Source organism: Cupressus sempervirens, chromosome 10 (genome assembly GCF_028749045.1).
Source record: "Cupressus sempervirens isolate cs-2001-9-10 chromosome 10, ASM2874904v1, whole genome shotgun sequence".
Lineage (NCBI taxonomy): Eukaryota > Viridiplantae > Streptophyta > Pinopsida > Cupressales > Cupressaceae > Cupressus > Cupressus sempervirens.
In genome coordinates, this window is record NC_143127.1 from 319,752,702 (window position 1) to 319,768,108 (window position 15,407).

The window sequence follows — 15,407 nt, forward strand, 5'->3', positions numbered from 1 at the left end:
GATCATTATAACAATAGAAATAAAACCTATAATATCAAGATCACGTAAATACAATTGAACTGTTGTTTCAGTTCAACGATACTTACAGAATCTTCATACTATATCTTCAATTTCCTGCTGACCTAACCATCTACAGTTAACTTCGAAATGACCAAGATAACAAATCAAAATGCACATGATATTCTTGCTTTAAATGACATATCATTCAACATATATATCATAATTTGCCTCATTCTTGAAACCAACTTTCCATATTAGTAATAAACAGAAATCAGTTTTGGTTACAAATAAACAACACAATATAGCTTAAGACATAACGAGTTCTATTTCCTATCCATATCATATATTGTATTGAAATTCATCACAACAAAATTAAACGTATCTTGCAATATCCTCAAATCCAGATTCAGTCAACGTTTAAAAACATAGAACCATACATAATGATATTATATAAATGACTTCCCAAATATTTAATCCTCAACCAAGTATTTTCCTTCTTAATTGAATGATTACAAATTTAGATAACTATAAACATCTTTCCATATCCAATTCTTACTTTAGTATTTTGATATGTAACAGTTAACATCATATCAATCCTAATACATGAAACTATTATCTAAAACATCATAATTCCTTATCAAAAACAATTTCCATATTAACAAAAAGTAAAGTATGTTATCACAACAAATTCCTAATTGTTTCAAGCTTCCTCTAATCTCTTTGATATAATGTCACAACTAGTGTCAGCAATCAATTAAGTTTCCTAACTTCAAATGAATACCATAACAGTTGATAAACAAGTCAAACTACATTGAATCTCAACAAGTATCGACTACCTCAACATTTAAATCTCAACATATCCCTATACTGATAATAAGAAATTCATAACACAACACATTTCAACAGCCCATGACTGTCGAAAACATTTCAACATACGATAAGACATTGCCGACAATTGCTAATACAATAATTTCATCCTAAGTCACATACCATTAAAGGCTATTTAAAACTCGTGTTTAAAAAAATCACATCATAACACTTTATAGTTACATGATAGTTTAACATAATTTAAATTTCATGCTAACTGTTCAATAAAATGCCTGCCCTCAGTTTTATGTAATTCCTCGATAGTTTGCCTATTTCTTAAGGTTTCATACAACTCTAAGACCATTTAAGATCTTTTAAAGCCCGTTTTTTATACAATCACAGTGGATTGAACTCAACATTGCACCTGAGCATATATATATTCGCTCGCAAGACAAATCCGGTGAAACCACATATCAATTTCAAACAACGACACTACAATCTACAACAATTGTTTGAATACAAGTATATAAATAAACTGTTTTACAAATAGACTCGAGCCAAAATAAAACCATTTCAAAATGTAATAGGGTCGTAAGTTGTATGACAATAATATGACAAAATGTCAACATATACACAGAGAAGTAACATGAAACCTCAGTTTTTATTAAATTGAATAAAGAAAACTCGACTCAAGCTACCACCACGTCCAAATGCAACATCAATACCCAAGAATACATAATACCCATAACCTAGCATTGATATATATAGAACCCAACACCTTATTTGCCCTAGCCCTGCATACACCCATACTTGGTTATCATATATATATATATATATATATATATATATATATATATATATATATATATATATATATATATATATATATATATATATATATATATATATATATATATATATATATATATATATATATATATATATATATATATATATATATATATATATATATATATATATATATATTTATTTATTTATTTATTTATTTTTAAAACTACAACTTCTATTATTTCCTTCAAACAAAATTAACACCCAAATAACAGTAAGGGAATAGGTTAGAAAATGCCCCCTACCTCAAATCACAATAGGTGCCAAAAAAAAAAAACTCGATACAAAACTCTGCAAATAATCTTGCTGCCAAAGCCCCAAAAACCAAATCAAAGCCACATCTCCAAACTGGAAACACCGATATACAGTTGTGAGACAATGCTTGATAGGGAGAATTCCAACATTGCACGGCTTCATAAGCATGAATGCCCTTATAACCCATTCCTCCATGATGTCGAATCTTAGCAATAAGCATCACAGATGCATAACATACAGAGCAATGCAGCCAAGTTTTCGGCCCCTAAAACAATAATAAAACCCCATTCACAATAGAAATGGTTGACAAACCATCGATGTTGTTAAAGCCATATTAAAAGTGCAATGAATAAACCTGCAACTCACACAGTGACGTGCATATGGCTACCTCATTGCCACCGCCACATTTTGGCCAAGTTTTAAAACAATACAAAATTCCCTTAAGAATAATGCACACAAAACCCTTTAGGGTTTTAGGTTAATAAAACATTTTTGCAAATATGATATGTTAAGCACATATAAATTAACCACCGTGGGTTTTAAACCCCATTTTTATTAATAGTAATTGATTTAAAAACATAAACTTAGAGTATATATAGACCCTTTTAAAAATAACAACACGCATATACATACATACATACATACATACATACATACATACATACATACATACATACATACATACATACATACATATATATATATATATATGTGTGTGTGTGTGTGTGTGACATGCCAATGAAGGATTAGGAAAATACCTAAAACAAGAACTCTTAACTTAAGCATCATTATAAAATTACTCTGAACACAAGCCAATGGTTAAATTGAAATTAAACCATACCTAAGCTCCATCAATGTCCATTATACAGTGTATTATCATTAATATTGTTACACTGAATAAAATCATGATAATCATAAACAATATGTTGATATTCAATAAAATATGAAAGCGATAACTATAAAACTTGAGCTTAATTTAATTTATTTTTTTTTAGTTTTATCAGTCATATTTTACCTGAAGTCTAAACATGACAATATCGTTTAAACTAGAACATCAGACATAAATTCTAAATATATCAGAAAGTTTGTCAGATTCAAAAGTGCCTCTACCAAAGCTCAAAATAGAGTATTTCTGAAACAAAAAAGTTTTGTCCAGCAATAGTCACATGTCCCAAAGACATTAATAAAATCAAGTTCTATAGAAATAAAAACACATCATCTGAAAAGAACTTATAACCATAAGATCCTAATATGTAGTAAAACCATAGTAGTGGTCAAGCATGATAGGAAAACTAGAAAGATTCATTTTTTGATGATAATGAATAATTTGAAGAAAGTATGTAAAGATTCTTGAATGATAAAAGTATTGAAGTTAATGAACTTGGATTGGTTAAGGAAGAGGAAATAATAGAAGAGATGACTTTTATGGTTGTTATTGGTCCAAAGATAACCTTGAAAATGTTGATGTTTTATTTGAGACTAACAATGATTTGCATAATGATGTTCAAATTGTTGAGAAAATTGAAGAACCAATATATGAACCTAGAGAAGAAGTACAAATTGAAACAACAACATCTACACCAAATGTTGAGATAATGGGTGTTTTACACATTGCATAATATTGTTATATTTTATTATTTTATTTTATTATGTAATGTTGTATCTAGGAGGACCTAGATGGACATGCATCATCTAAAGTTTCCCATAGGATATAATTGATAAGTTGTATTGTAGCATTGTTATAATATTTCATGTAATTATTTAATATTGGGGAAGAGAATTAAATTTTCAATATAAAATGTAGGGTAAATAGGTTAGGTAGCACATGGTTTATGTAATACCACTTGGCGGTTTTGTGGGACTTGCTACTATATAAGCAACCAAAAGGGTAGTTGTTAAAGTGAAAAGAGAAAAAGAGAGAATACAAAAAGGGAAAGATTCAAGCGGAACAAGGCTTGATAGGTCAGCCAAGGTAGTATTTTGTGATGGTTTGAAGCATGGCACAGGATGTGTGGATTCATGCTTGTTCACATGGATTGCTTGGTTGTGTCTATTTCTTTCAAGGCTTCCATGGTTGTATTGAAATAGTATTTTTTGTTGAATAATACATGGTGATGGATGCTTTTGGAGGCTAGGTTTTCTTTTCTCAATGAGGGTGTAGTGCCCACCCAAAGTTTCATTTTCCATTACATTTACCAAAATATTTTATTCCTATTTCATAGATGTGTTAATTTCAAAGATATTAGTTCATAACTTGGACTAGAGATATATCAATGATTATTACTTAGTTGATTGTATTTCATGTGTTGTTTAATGCTTATGGTTACTAGTGCATTAGTGATTTTGCAATGATTCGTAGGTAATAAATATAATTTCTTTCATAGATATATTAGATGATGTTTTAATGATGATTACTTTATATTAATAATGATGCATTATTTTATTTTAGTATCCGATGTTTGAATTATAGTTATTATGGAACTTACCCCATCCTTGCATGTGTACAATACGTGTGTCTATTTTATCTTTATGTTTGTTGTGTTTGATGTGGTTAGTGGAGGGAGTTTTAGTCACCTACTAGTTGGGGTCTATACAATGCACCATTCCCTATCATTTCTTTCTTAGTTTATATATATTTATATACATGTACATGCTCATCCTTTATGTAGAATGTACATACTAGGCATCAACTTCCTTGAATTTGCAAGATGAACATGCCCTATTGCAATAACTCAATGGTAAGAATGGAGAGATAATGTTCAAGTCTAATCCCAACCATAAGCTAATTATTTTTCCTAAGAAGGAGAACATGTATTTGACTTTTCACCCTTTTTAAACCCATGAGTTTATCTTTGTCTGTGTTGTTTGATTTTTAGTTTTGGTTTGTTTTGGTAACGTTGCTTTTATGTGGATTTCACCATGTGATTTATTTAGTAAATGATTTAATTATAATATTTTGGTTAATCATATAATTTTGAGAATTATTAAATTGATTGAAAAGAAAATATTAAAATATGAGACTATTTAATCAATTTAAAACTCTTGATTTAGAAGTCTAAATTTAAAAAATTGGTTAAAGAGAAATTAGAATATGATGATATTTAAATAATTATAAATTAATTAAGTATGTACTTCAACTTAAAAGATTTAATTTAAAAGTATAATTTAAGAAGTTGGACAAAAAAGAATTAAAATATTAAAGATTTAATATTTCTTTATTATAACTATTTATTTAATAATAATTAAATTAGATTTGCATTTAAACAATGAGCTTTGATTATTATTATTAATTTAAATAATAAATTATAATTTAATTAGTGCTTGCATTAATTAATAAACTAGAGGAAAAGAAAATATAAAAAATATTTTAATTAAAAAGTTCTTTAGGTGCCAATCAAAGGATTAAATAATAAAAGTTTATTTTAAAAAGAGGCCTTTGCATATTCAAAAACTAGAAATCCTAGATAGAGTTAAACTCTTTATTAAGAGATTTGAGCACATTTCTATACACACAAGCTTTGGGGAGCAAAATATAGAATTGGATCAAAAGAATTGTTGAAAGTTTCAAGGGGTTAAGATTTGTATGCATTCATAGATTGTCTTAGATTTTAGCTATGGTTTTGAGGTACGGTTTGAAAATCCATTGTAGAATTTTATTGAAAGATCTGTCTACTTCGTGTCTTCTTAGGTGTTTACATGTTGTTTATTAATTTATTGTATTGATTGTTGAATAAAAAATTATATTGTAGATTTTGAAAAAGAAAACTTATTGATCAAGAAAACTTGACTGAAGAAAATTATGAAAAACTTGTAGAAAATTATTATGATTGTATTCTTTTAAAACTCTTTTAGATAATATAGGGAATATTTGATTATGGAAATTTGGAAGAAAATAATAAATTGAACAATTAGGGTTCCAACTTTAAATTTTTCATTAGAAACATGAGATTATCATGAATTTTCTAAATATAGAAAAATATTATTTTTATATTTAAAATAATTTAGTTGTAAAATTTATTGAAAAAAGAAAATGATTAATTGAGAGAAAAGCATGTTTTAACTGAACTTATGCATTCGTGTGAAAACAATTATGCTAAATGTAGAGCCTGCCCCTGGTTTGCATTTTGTTATCGTTGCTGAACTTTTTTAGAGCTAGTTTTATGTTGTTGGTTAGCAGCATTCTTTTGAGATTATTAGATATTATTCTATGGATTCAGTTATTATGTGATGAGATTACTTAGATTTTGCATTTCATGTATGCATGATGATTATTTTCAGTGTTTGTAGTTATTAATGATGATTAGTAAGATAATTTATTATCATATGTGTTTTCTTATGGATACTTACCCCATACTTGCATGTGTATAGTGTGCATGTTTAATTTGTGTGTTTGCTTTTGTATCGCATGTCTGATGTGGTTAAGGAAGGGAGTCATAGTCACCTGCTAGTCCGGATCTACACGATGCACCACTTCTTGCCATTGCCTGTTTAGTTTAGAATATATATTGTGCTTTTACATGCATGATTTTTATGTAGGTTGCAGATATCGGGTATCAACTTCCTTCAATTGCCAGGATGAGCATTCCCTATCACATTATCTCAATGATAAGAGAGGGGAGATAAATTCTCAAGTCCAAATCCCAACCTTTGAGCCATTTGTCCTAATTGGAAAATTAGGACAAGTATCTGAGTTGAGTACCCTTCGAATATGTCAGATGACATAATTCATGATATTAACCCTTCGTTTGATTTTGTATGTATTTTGGCTATGATGAATTTTCGTATTTTACCTTGTAAGTCTTTGATGTATTTTCTATTAATTAAGCCTAATTAAAAGATTTAATTAATGGTTTAATTTAATAGAAAATTAATATGGTATTTTAATATTTATTTTATTTAAGTAATTGGAAAATTAATTAAATAAAATAATTAAATTTGAAAATAAAAATTATAAGTTTAAATTTGGAATGTGACAATATTTATTTTAATAATAATATATTTGGGGTTCATTTCTAAATAAATGACTAAATAATATTATTATTAAAGCTAATAAATATTTTAGCAAATTAAGTTTTGAAAATAAAATTTAAAAGTGGAAAATATATTAAAATTATTAAAAGATTCTAGATTTCATGTGATTTAAATATAAATATATTAAGATTTGAAAAGTGGAATTATTAAAGTTAGTGCATAAGATTTAATAATAAATAAATTAAATTGAAAAAAGTAAAGTAAACATTATATTAATTATTGTGCATTATTTTAATACATAGGAGTTTGTAAATTTTCGAGAGTTGTCATGTAGACAACACAGAAGTTTGCACTCTAAGAATGCACTAGTTGTCTACACTTAGAAGTTAGCATTTTATTTGAGCACATGGTGTCTACAACTTTAAGACTTATCTAGAAGGTTGGAGAAGACCCATACTTGGTTGTCATGCTTATCTTCTAGTTGTTTCTAGAGACACTCTAGATGCATCTTAGAGGCTTTTAAATAGAGGCTCTCCTAGTGTGTTTGGACAAGCTGAATGGAAGCTACAAACTACAAGCTTCAAGCTAAAATGGAAGCTTCAAAGCTTACATTCATTGAGAAGATCATATGCTTCTACATGCTCATATATTTTCTCCATGCTTCTATGCTTCTTCTAGCATTTCTAGTCACTTGAAGGATTCGGTTGGCTTGGATGTTGGAGGAATTGCGAATGATGGAGAAGGAAAGGATTTTCTATGGACTTCTGAGACATGGCAAATTTAGCATCAGTGTCCAGGTGCACTCGTGATATTCGCATACTCTCTGTGCACTATTTTTCTTCCTGTCTTCATCGTATTTGTTATATGTTACTGAATATTTTCTATGATTGGATCTCCAATTTTAAAATTAGAATCTAGATATACTATTTAGTTGAGAAGAAAACAATAGAAAAACCCTAGTTCCAAATTAGAAAGAAATTAGATCTTAATCGGGTTTGGGTTCGAATTTATATTAAATTAAAAAGACAAGATTGAGAATTAAAATAGAAATTTTATGCTGAAAATTCGAATGATTAGATGTAATATTTCTATCAATTATATTTTTAGATGTGTATGAACAAACTTTTTTATGGTTAAATTTAGAGAACAATTATTTTAAGAGGAAATTCTTAATTCATCACAAATTGTCCTGTCGCTGCCCCTTGGATAGACCCAAACTCAGTCATTCATATCTTTTTATTGTGATCGAATTTATTCGATCGCTCCTGTCAGAATTGGCGCAACTTGGCCCTCTCCGACATATTTCAATTTCAGCCCGATCCAAAATTTTATTAGGGAGATATGGCCGTCATACTGAGACTATTTTATTCAAGGATAGATATTTCTCCATTTCTCATAACCAAAAGTTCTTTATGCTTAAAATTCAGAAAAATAATATATCAAAGCATGAAATGAATTAAAGATATTATTGTAATCTTCCCTTATCAGAATCTTATTAATATGCATTAGTTTTATACGGTTTATTATCTAATCTAATTAAATCAAATTTAATTAAGATTAGTTAATAGTATAAGAAGTGTAATTAATTATTAGTCAATCTAAGTAAATGAATTTTTAAATGAGAGAAAATTAAAAGAAAAGAGATTTTAATATAGTTTATATAGTGGACTTTTTATAACGTATATTAAATACTATTTAAAATATATTGAATAATTTAGAGATAGTAATTTTATATTACGTTTTTAAAAGAGGAGATTTTAATAATAATGGATTAAGATTTAATTGACATGGAGTCACTGTTATAACATTGTTATAATTTGAATTACCAGGGTATTATTAATACATTATATATTATTAACTAAATTATTGATATACCTTAATGGTATTAAGAGTTAGCTAATGAAGCTTATGTAAAGTTCTCTAGATCAATTAATAATAGTTTTGATGAGTTTATTATTTCTTAATGTTTGTTGGGTCTAACAAACTATTAATAAATAATAGTATAAATAGTTTAAATAGTTATCAATTAATACGATCAGAGTTAATATGGAGAAAATTAGTTAATGATTGAAGTACTGTAAAAGATATTAATCAAAATGAATTGGTTAATAATTTGGAAGAGTATTAATTAATTGAATCAATGTACAAAGGGGAAACTTATTTGAGATAATAATACTTGATATTGGAGATTATTACAACATAAATGGGAACATTGTTGTAGAGTGACGAATGTGGTCATTATAGATTTATTAATAAGATTCTCAATATAGCTTGTTATTAAATATTAACAAATTATTATTATTGAACTATGAATATGAATATTTGTTGATGCAGGAGCATCCAGAGGTATAAGGGCAATCCTGTGTCACCCAAAAAAATGTACTTAGACTTAGTTTCTATTTTATGTCTTTACATTTTTGGATACCCATTTGGCTCAAATAAAGGTTCCAACTCTCATAGTTCAACTATCAGTGCATTTAAAAATCCTGAAAAAATAGGAGAATGCAATTTGACCATCATTTTGGTGACCTAGAAGGTACGACTTGGCCAGATGAATGTAATTGAGATTTAGAGCATTCCAAAAAAAGAATCAGGTCAAAAGGCCCCACGGTTTGAAAGTTATTGCAGTTTTTCGGGTTTTGGAGACCTCCTAAGAATGCTTTGAAGTCAGGTTTGGGGCATTAAATGACCTCGAAAAGGGTCAAAAAATGGGGGATGAGAAAAGCTGGTCCATATGGCTATAGAGAGCTTCGAGAGCTTTCCGAAAATGTAAACGGTTCGTCAATCAGAGTTACGGTTCAAAAGTTATGCCTCCCGAAAGTTCGGCTACCGTTTCTAGATTCTTCTAGAATTGCACCGACTTCTAACGCAGCTTTCGGAACCTTCTATTTTGTCGGTGGATGCCTACTAGAACTTTCTAGAATTTAGTCCTAGTCCTTAACCCTCCGGGGTCTATTTAAGGAGATTTTTGGCATTGTAAAAGGCAGTTCGGGGTGGAGTTTGAGAGGAGGTGCTATAAGGAGAAATATTCTCTAGATTTATGCTATTGTAAGCCCGTAGGGCATGTTTTGAAGTTTATTCTTTCTGTACTGTTGGTACTAGCTTATTTTCTTAGTTAATATAATTCCCCTTTTCTATTGTGTCCATTTTGTTGTTGGGTTGTGTCCCCATCAAGTGGTATCAGAGCGGGTTTTCCTGAGTGTGCAGACAGAGCACCGACTGTGAGGCAGTTTGCAGCAGGACTGTGTGGTTGTGGGTTCGAGCTAGAAGATGGCTCCACAAAGAGAGCCTGGCGGAAGGGCCAGAGCTATTGATCCTGAGGAGGTTAGAGCCCTCCAGAGACAGGTACAAGCATTGCAAGAGGAGCTTCGTAGAGGAGAAAATATTGCCGCAGATGACAATAGTGAGGATGACAATGAAGAGGAAGTAATGAAAGTTGACGGGGAAGTTCTGAATCCTGTAGAGGAAAGAATTTTTAGGGCCATTACTAGGTTTGGGAAAAGACCTACAATTGAAGTGGGTATATTTTCAGGAAATTTGAAACCAGATGAGTTGATTGACTGGATCAATGAACTGGATGAATACTTTGAGTATGAGGATATAAGGGACCCAGATAGGGTTAAGTTTGCAAAGGCAAAACTAAAAGGCCATGCCAAAATCTGGTGGCAAGAGATTCAACTGGAAAGACTTAGAAGAGGAAAGGAGAAGATCACAAGATGGGATCACATGGTGGACAAATTGAAGAAGCAGTTCATTCCTGTGGACTACGAGCTTGATCTGTTTAAGAAGATGCATGGGTTAAAGCAAGTAGGAAGATCAGTCCAAGAATATACAGAGGAGTTTTACCGACTCCTGATTAGAGCGGGGCATGCAGAAGCAAATAAGGAGAAGGTTGCTCGTTATATCAGTGGGTTACGACCTAGCATCCAGGAGGAATTAAGTCTGATAAGAATGATCAGCATTGAAGAAGCATACCAGTTTGCCCTATGAGTTGAAGAGAAGCTGAGTAAAAGGTTTGAAGGAAGACAAAGAGGGCGAGGTCAAGGAGGAAGGGGAAGCGGTAGATCATCTGGAGGCCACAATGAAACTCAAAAGAAAAATGAAGACGAGGGTACTAGCAGAAACCAGAGGAATGAGGGTTTCAACCGCTCCCGTGATCAAGATTTTGGAAATCAAAGAGGAAGAGGTAGAGGACATGGGCAAGGAAGAGGAGGCTTCCGTGGTACCTGTTTCCATTGCAATGAAGAAGTTCATCGTTCCTTTGAATGCCCTCAATGACAAGGAAGGATAGATAGGAGAGCTGAGGGCCAAGCTATGGTTGCTCATGTGGATGAGGATGCACAATCATCACATTCAGAGGATGCAGAAAGAGGAGAGGCCTTGGTAAATGAAAGAGTCCTACTAAGTGGTGAGAATGAACCAGGACAACAGAGGAGTTTGTTCCGTACCAGATGCAAGTGTGAGGATAAATGTTGTGATGTGATCATTGATGGTGGTAGCACTGATAACCTGGTATCAGAAGAGATGGTCTCTAAGCTGAAGCTCAAGAGGGAGAAACATCCCTAGCCCTATCGGATTTCTTGGGTAAAAGATGATCATGAGGTCCTGGTAAGTGAACAATGTTTAGTAAAATTCAAAATTGGGAGTTACCATGATGAAGTTCTTTGTGATGTTATTTCGATGGATGTTTACCATCTATTGTTGGGTAGGCCATGGCAGTTTGATAGACATGCAATACATGATGGACATGCAAACACATACTCTCTGAAAAAGGATGGAGTTCGCCACAAATTGAAGCTCATGAAAAAGGAAGGTGAAAAGGTATGTAGCAGTGCTAGGATTTGTCTTGTTGATGGAAGGAAGTTTTTAGATGGCATGAAACATCGGCGTATGTGCTATGCTTTGATTCCTAGGAAAGATAAAGAAGGTAGTAGTGAAATACCATTTGAAGTTTCAGATTTACTTGGAGAATTTGGAGATACTATCTCTGATAATGTTCCAGATGGATTGCCACTAGTAAGGCAAATCAATCATCAGATAGATCTGATTCCAGGAGCTAGTTTGCCTAACAAGGCTGCTCACAGGATGACTCCTACTGAAATAGAGGAGCTAAATAGATAGGTTCAGGAGCTGTTGAGGAAGGGCTTGATTCGAGAGAGCCTGAGTCCATGTGCAGTACCTGCAGTACTTGCACCAAAGAAGGATGGAGAGTGGAGGATGTGTACAGATTCTCGAGCTATAAATAGGATAACCATCAAGTACCGATTTTCTTTACCAAGGATGGATGATCTTATGGACTGCTTGAGTGGAGCTCAGTACTTCACAAAGACAGATCTGAAGAGTGGCTATCATCAGATACAGATTCAAGAAGGAGATGAGTGGAAAATAGCCTTCAAGACCAAGGAGGGTCTTTATGAGTGGTTAGTCATGCCCTTTGGATTGACGAATGCCCCAAGCACCTTCATGCGGCTCATGAATGAGGTACTTAAGAAGTTCTTGGAAAAATTTGTTATTGTCTATTTAGATGATATTTTAATTTTCAGCAGGACTTTGGAAGAACATTTACTGCATATTCATAGTGTCCTTGAAAGGCTAAGGGAAGAGAAACTGTTAATTAATCTAAAGAAGTGTGTCTTTGCAAAAAGGGAGTTAGTCTATTTGGGATTTGTTATATCACCTGAAGGTCTCAAAATGGATCCAGAAAAGGTAAAAGCCATCTTGGAATGGCCTACTCCAAGGTCTACTACTTGGGTAAGATCATTTCATGGTCTGGTTAGTTTTTACAGGAAGTTTATTAAGAATTTTAGTGGCATATGTGCACCTCTAACTGATACAATAAGAGGGGATAGAAAAGAGTTCAAATGGACTGCAGTAGCTGCGAGAAGTTTTGAATTGCTGAAGAAGAAGGTGATTGAACAGCCTGTGTTGGCACTTTTAGATTTCAGAAAAGTATTCCAGGTGGATTGTGATGCTAGTGGTAGCGCTATTGGGGCTATATTAAGCCAAGAAGGTAAGCCTATTGCATATTTTAGTGAAAAATTGAATGATGCAAAGAAGAAGTATTATGTTTATGATCAAGAGTTCTATGCAATAGTTCAAGCCTTAAAGAAATGGAGGCATTATTTATTGCCAAAGGAATTTGTTTTGTATACTGATCATCAGGCGTTACAGTACCTAAATAGCCAAGGTAAATTGAATTAGAGGCATATGAAGTGGGTAGAATTCTTGCAGAGTTATACATTTGTGTTGAAGCATAGAAGTGGAAAATCTAATAGGGTTGCAGATGCATTAAGTAGGAGACAGCTGTTGCTTACAACAATGCAGGTTGAAGTAGTTGGGTTTGAAGAACTCAAGAATTTGTACCCCGAGGATCCTGATTTTGCTGAAGCATGGAAAGCTTGTAAAGAACATGTGGCTGTAGATAGAACCAAGTGGTTAGACTATTTGATTTAGGATGGCATGTTGTTCAAAGGAAGTCAATTGTGCATTCCAAGGAGTTCCATGAGGGAAAATCTGATTAAGGCGAAACACAGTGGAGGGATGGCAGGACATTTTGGTCGGGATAAGACCATTGCCATTCTTAGAGAACATTATTTTTGGCCTCAAATTACACAGGATGTGAAGAATTTTGTACGGAGTTGCCAGGTTTGTCAAGTTGCCAAGGGGTTTAGTCACAATACTGGCCTATATCAGCCATTGCCTGTTCCATCAAGGCCATGGGAGGACATAAGTATGGATTTTGTTCTAGGATTGCCAAGGACACAAAGGGGTAATGACTCAATATTCGTGGTGGTTGATAGGTTCTCCAAAATGGCACATTTCATTCCATGCCACAAAACTCATGATGTTGTCCATATTGCAGACTTGTTTTTCAAAGAGGTGGTAAGACTACATGGTCTTCCAAGGAGTATAGTTTCTGATAGAGATACTAAATTTGTGGGGTATTTCTGGAGGACATTATGGAAGAAGTTGAGAACAGACTTGAAATTCAGTTCCACGCATCACCCACAGACTGATGGCCAAACAGAGGTGGTAAATAGAAGTCTGGGCAATTTGCTGAGATGTTTAGTTGGAGATAAGCCCAAGGGATGGGATTTGATTCTACCACAGGCAGAGTTTGCTTATAATAACTCTGTAAATAGGAGTACTGGAAAATCACCATTTCAAATTGTATATGGAAATAGCCCAAGGACTGCACCAGAATTGAGGAAGATAGAACAAGGGGAGAGAACAAGTGCTGAAGCTGAGGAATTTGCTGAACACATCAAGCATCTACATGAGGAGGTTCAAGCACACATTATCAAGATGAATCAAGAGTATAAAGCTAGGGCTGATGCAAGGAGAAGACATAAGGAATTCCAAGTAGGGGATCTTGTCATGGTGCACTTACGAAAAGAAAGATTTCTAGTTGGTACTTACAAGAAGTTGAAAATGAAGAAATTTGGCCCCTGCAAAATTTTGAAGAAACATAACTCAGGAAATGCATATGAGGTGGAGCTGCCAGATGGTATTCACATTTCTCCCATTTTCAACATTGCAGATTTGACAGAGTATCAGGATGATGGTGCTGATGAGGAGCAGGTTTTAGAGCCATGTCCAATTCCTGCTTCTAAGAAGGAGGAGATAGAAGACATTCTAGATCATCGTGTGGGTAGGAGTACCAGAAACAGACAGTATGAAGAGTATTTGGTCAAATGGAAAGGACGGCCAATCGAGGACTCAACTTGGATTTCAGCATCTGAGGTTTCCCATTTGGGATTTCCTATACCATCCATAAAGTGACAGGGTCACTTTTTAATCTACCCTGGGTGTCTGATGCAGGAGCATCCAGAGGTATAAGGGCAATCCTGTGTCACCCAAAAAAATGTACTTAGACTTAGTTTCTATTTTATGTCTTTACATTTTTTGATACCCATTTGGCTCAAATAAAGGTTCCAACTCTCATAGTTCAACTATCAGTGCATTTAAAAATCCCAAAAAAATAGGAGCATACAATTTGACCATCATTTTGGTGACCTAGAAGGTACGACTTGGCCAAATGAATTTAATTGAGATTTAGAGCATTCCAAAAAAAGAATCAGGTCAAAAGGCCCCACAGTTTGAAAGTTATTGCAGTTTTTTGGGTTTTGGAGACCTCCTAAGAATGCTTCGAAGTCAGGTTTGGGGCATTAAATGACCTCAAAAAGGGTCAAATAATGGGGGACAAGAAAATTTGGTCCATAGGGCTATAGAGATCTTCGAGAGCTTTCCGAAAATGTAAACGGTTCGTCAATCGGAGTTACGGTTCAAAAGTTATGCCTCCCGAAAGTTCGGCTACCGTTTCTGGATTCTTCTAGAATTGCACCGACTTCTAACGCAGCTTCCGGAACCTTCTATTTTGTCGGTGGATGCCTACTAGCACTTTCTAGAATTTACTCCTAGTCCTTAACCCTCCGGGGTCTATTTAAGGAGATTTTTGGCATTGTAAAAGGCAGTTCGGGGTGGAGTTTGAGAGGAGGTGCTATAAGGAGAAATATTCTCTAGAT